The sequence below is a fragment of the Micropterus dolomieu genome, linkage group LG01 (assembly GCF_021292245.1).
Source record: "Micropterus dolomieu isolate WLL.071019.BEF.003 ecotype Adirondacks linkage group LG01, ASM2129224v1, whole genome shotgun sequence".
Taxonomy (NCBI): domain Eukaryota; kingdom Metazoa; phylum Chordata; class Actinopteri; order Centrarchiformes; family Centrarchidae; genus Micropterus; species Micropterus dolomieu.
The window spans coordinates 52,503,721-52,508,933 of NC_060150.1; positions in this window are offsets into that span (position 1 = coordinate 52,503,721).

A 5,213-nucleotide genomic window follows, 5' to 3' on the forward strand; every position below is an offset into this window, starting at 1 on the left:
GCAATAAAAAGTTGAACAAATGTTTCATTTTCATGATGTATGGGTGTGTGTTTCTGCACATTGGTGTCTTTGTGTTTGTTCTGTTTTGTGTGTAAAGTAATTAAAAATGATGGTCTTTCATGGATAAAAACATTTCTGTGTAACTTACGTTTTACATTTTTATTCATTTAGCCAACAATTCTATCCAAAGCGACTTACAACTGCTATACATGTCAGAGGTCGCACACCTCTGGAGCAACTAGGGTTTAAGTGTCTTGCTCAGGGTCGAACTCGGATCTACTACACCAAAGGTATGTACCTAAAATGTAATTAAAATGTATGTAATGCAAATGTAAAGTGGGCTACCTAAATTCACAAAAATGTGAAGTTGTTTGTTTTGTTATTTCGTTTTATTTACAAATTTGTACTTTTTTATTTGAAAGAGCCTGTCAAACCATCTTTCATAAACATTTTGCTTGTGCTATGAAGCTCCAGCCTTATTTTGACCCATTTTAGCTACTCCACCCTACAAGTTAAAAGAAATTAGAAAACAACAAAACTAATCAAAACAAATACATATAATATCATATAATTGAATTTTTTCATTATTACTTAGATTTTCTGCTTTTTTTTTTAATTAAATCTATAAATGTCACAAATACTTTCTTGTGACTTCCCAACTTTTAGCACTAGATGCACTTACAGCACATCTGAGAGTAGAAAACAATAGAATACATAAATATTACATTCGTAGGGCATGAAACAGAACAGTGATGAACAAAAGACAATTTAGGTGTGACTTTCTCTTTTTGAACCAAGTGGAAGTTCAGTTAGATTTTAGAGATAAATACACTCAGAAAGTGACGCCGAGGCACATGATTAAAGGATGTGACTCATTTTCCTGGAGCTAAGTTTATGTTTTCTACAACACTGGTTAGTCCTGTTTTGCATGTTTGCACCTTTATACATCGCCTAAGGTTTCTTTGTTATTATTGAGTTATATAAATACCAGTAATCTGCATGTCCGTCATGCTGAAACACGTTTGGTGAGAAATTACATGCTTTTAATTATGTTGCAGCAAAAACATGTCAATGAATTCAATAGAGAAGCATTTTTCTTGGTGAGTGATTTGTTTAATTTCACAGCACACGTGGACTTACATAAGACGATATACAGTATATAGCTGTGCTGGTGAAATAAAACTTGTTGCACTAAAGACACATTTCAAAACAATCTCAAACTTATTCAACCTAAAAAAAGAGGAGATTTTGGTAATGCACATTTGTTTCTTCTTCTATTTACAGCAATTTACGTTGTATGTTTTCTTATTGTGCAAATAAAAACCTTTCTCAAAGCATTTTCAATTGTTTTTAACATTTCTTGTTGCTATTTTTCAGAACATTTTTAACAAATGCTTTCAAATAGTGATTGGGACAAAATCAGCCATTTCAAAAAGTGTTGGGGACATGTCTCCTGTGTCCCCAGTGTAAATGACACCTATGACTGCAATACATTTATTAGGTAACCCACGGTCGAGATTATCTTTTTTGATTTTCTTTCATTACAGAAAGACTGACTGGAAAGTCTAGAAAGTGTTGCATTTGGCTTAAATTACAATAACCATATTTAGACACTAAGTGAATCTCTGTAGGTCTAAGAAGGATAAATATCCCCAGAGAGGAAGTATCCTTAAGACTTGGTGTTTGCATTTGATGTGTTCACATTCGTTGTATTCTGGCACTTTATCTCAAGAATTCAAGGTAATTTAATTATCATTTTACACTTCTGCTGCATAGCAGACAATAAACAGTTAATAATCAATACAACAATTATAAAAAGAGAAATAAACCATCATCAGTGGAGCAGTGCTGAGGATGAATTAGAGTTTAAGAGTCTGATAGCTGGGGGGAAAAGCTGCTCTGCAGTCTGGTGGTGCGGCAGCAGAAACTTCTATACTGTATCTGTTCCCAGAAGGCAGCAGGGTGAACAGGCTGTGGCTGGGTGGGTACTGTCCTTTAGTATCCTTTGGGCTCTGCAGGCACCTCACCTCACCGATATCACTGATGCTCAGGAGATGGGTACCAATGATCTTCTGAGCAGTTTTAATCACCCGCTGCAGAGCCCTCCGGTCCTGGGCCGTGCACATCCCATACCAGTTAGTGATGTTTCCAGTCAGCGTGCTTTCTGTTGCTCCTCTGTAAAAGCTGACAAGAACTTGGCACAGGAATTTGGTCTTCTTAAGCTTCCTTTAGAAATACTGTCGTTTCTGAGCTTTCTTCACTAGTGTGGAGATGTGAGACGAGCGTGTCAGGTTCCCTGTGATGCTGATTCCCAGAAACCTGTCACAGGAGTGGGTGTATTGATTATGTTCTGATATTAAACAAAGACAATAACGAGGAAATCAGTTTCGGTCATTATGCAATCCACAATGAGAGAGAGTCTAAGACAAAAAAAGGCGGTGAGCTTTACAGCTCCCAACAACACAAGGCCCAGGTGTAGCTCATGTCAGCTGATGACCTCCTCCCAGACCCACATCCTGCAAGACAAGAGAGAGACAGAAGGACACAGGATACCTCGTGGCTGGGAGGGGTCATCACACTCCTTTTTCCTAAAATCAGTGATCAGCCGGGCTCATTAAACCATGCTATGTAAATCTCTGAAACTTCTTCATCACACCTGAACCTGGCTCACAATATTTTCACAACACAATGGACTTGGCTTTGACTGTTATCAAACAAATTTGTCTCAATGAATTAAAAGCAGTACCGCTTTTTCTCATAACTAATGGCATTATTATTGGTTAATAAATAATTTACTAATGACAATCAGTCATAAAGTCATGCATTATAAGTCTGCAAGTGTGAGTCTTTTATTGTAGTAATGGTAGTGTGTGTGTGTGTGTGTGTGTGTGTGTGTGTGTGTGTGTGTGTGTGTGTGACAAAGAGACAGAGAGGAGGGAGGAAAGGAAGTTCTGGTTTTGAATTTTCACAATAAAACCTTTAGTAATGGTAGTTACTTGACAGTAAATAATAACAGGACACAGAGAAAACAGTTTAACTTGCCAAAGCATAATGCAAGTAAATAACTTCAATAAAATATATGTAAGTAAGGTAAGTAAAGTAATGTAAGTATAAGTGGAAATGCAGTGTATTCACAGGTCGTGGTATATAAGCCTACTACATAGTTTTCCCAAACTTCTAGGACTTACTGATTCTTTTAAATGAGGCATGAAACAATTTTTTTTTTTACACCTTATGGGGGCTGATTAACTGCTGTGTGAATGTGTTATTGGTTACTAAAGTTTCTGTCTTGTTTCAGATTCCTTCATTGTTAAAGTAGAACAAAATTGAGTGCAATCCTGACGTTGCATTCCCACATAATTAAACAAATGAGATAACAAACGAAAAAATATGAAAGGTTTGAGCCAAAGAAAAATAAAGGTTATCAATACACATAAACAAAAAATATAAAGTATGTAAATGACTAAATCTGTAAAAGCAGATTTCACTCATTTAAATAGCTTTAAGGCTTAAACACACAGGCCAAAGTAACACACTGATGAGAAGAAGCAGCAACGTTTAGTCAAAGACATATAACAGAAGTCAGTCCTAGAGGCTTGGTAAATTGGAGATAAATTTATCACACATATATTTATAAAATTACATTTTTCTGCTCTGCTTTTTCTGCTGTATGCTGTAGGACTGCTGCAGTTTAAATGCCTACTGCAGAGCTGTCACTAGCCATGTCACAAGATTTTCTCTGCTCTGGACGATCCACTGTTATTTGCATATGTGACACATAAAATTACTTTGAAGTTTTTTTAATTGCTGTAAAATTAAAATATAACTAAATACAGTATACCTTATACAAGTTTTCGTGAAGAAAATTAAAACTGCGTTACCATAACCTGCTTAACATTTTCAGGTCAAGGACCCCTAAACTGACACAAATTAGACTACGGGCCCCCGTCTGATTTTTCTTTCAGCTATTTTATTACAGAAAGTGTTTGAATCGTGACCACAAGCTTCATAGGTTATCTCATTGTGGTGCTTATAAACACAGTTATAGTGAAAATAAATCCCTGGACCTCACTTTGAGAACCATTTGTCTACATCACCGAGCCCAACTCTAAATATTGGTTTTGGTCGAAAAGTCTTTTTTGCTTAGGAAGGTTCCTAACTGAATGAAATGGCCCGGAAGTCTTTAAGTGGCCCGTCATGATAAGAGCTTGTTGAATTCTCTAAAAGCATTGGAAAGGTGCCTAAATGCGACCTTTCTTACCTCCTTTAGGGAACACTGGACCATCCTTTACAAAAGGAAAGGTGATAAAGCCGTCTCACAAGTCCTTGCGGTGGCAAGTGCAGATGTAGACTGCACTGAAATTTTTTTTTTCTCTAATTAAATAATAAGTAATGTATAAAAAAAGGTCAAAGCACCAGGAATCCCCTTGTTCAATTACTTTTTTAGAATTTTTTTGATTATTTTAATGGCTCAACTTTTTTTTTATTATTTTTAACATTCCAGTCCCATCTGTTTTGTTTTTATTTTTAACAACCATCTGTTTTGTTGTTACTTCCTAGATTACTTGATGGTTAAATGTACCCTGCGGATACGCTGAAAATATCCTTTCTTAGTAGGTGTGTTTCTGTGATGGACAGGTAACCTTACTTTTTTGTAAAGTATTGAGTTTGTTGCTGTATTTATCTTCCACGTCTAATATAAAGTTGTTGTTTTTTTTTTGTTAAAAAAAGCCTAGAATAAGTGCAGTGGGATTCTCTGAGCTCCTCAGTTATGGCAAGCCGTTTTAACATTTATTGCTTAAAACTTTTTAAAGCTTTTTAAAAGTTAATAATAATTTGGCTATTTATTAGTTACTAGTAGCTAAAAATTAGTACTACTATCTAATCAAATGTTACTAGTAAAACAGGAATAGTTACTAATAAATAATTTGCCTAGTCTAATAGTAGTTTTTAAATAGTACATTTTAAAGAATAAATGTTAAAACTGCTTGCCATACCTCGGTCGTCTTTTCCTAAGTCCTTATGAATTCTCCTTGACATCTTTCTTTGCCCTCAAGACGTTTTTCGAGTTTAAGGTGTTAAAGGATTTCTTTTTTTGTCTTTTCGACCGCAGCCATCTGTCACTGAATTTACCCGTTTTATTTTGAAATGCGTACCGGATGTAGGTACACTTCACACTGCAGACTCGCTCCGGACACGCAGCTCAGCGGACA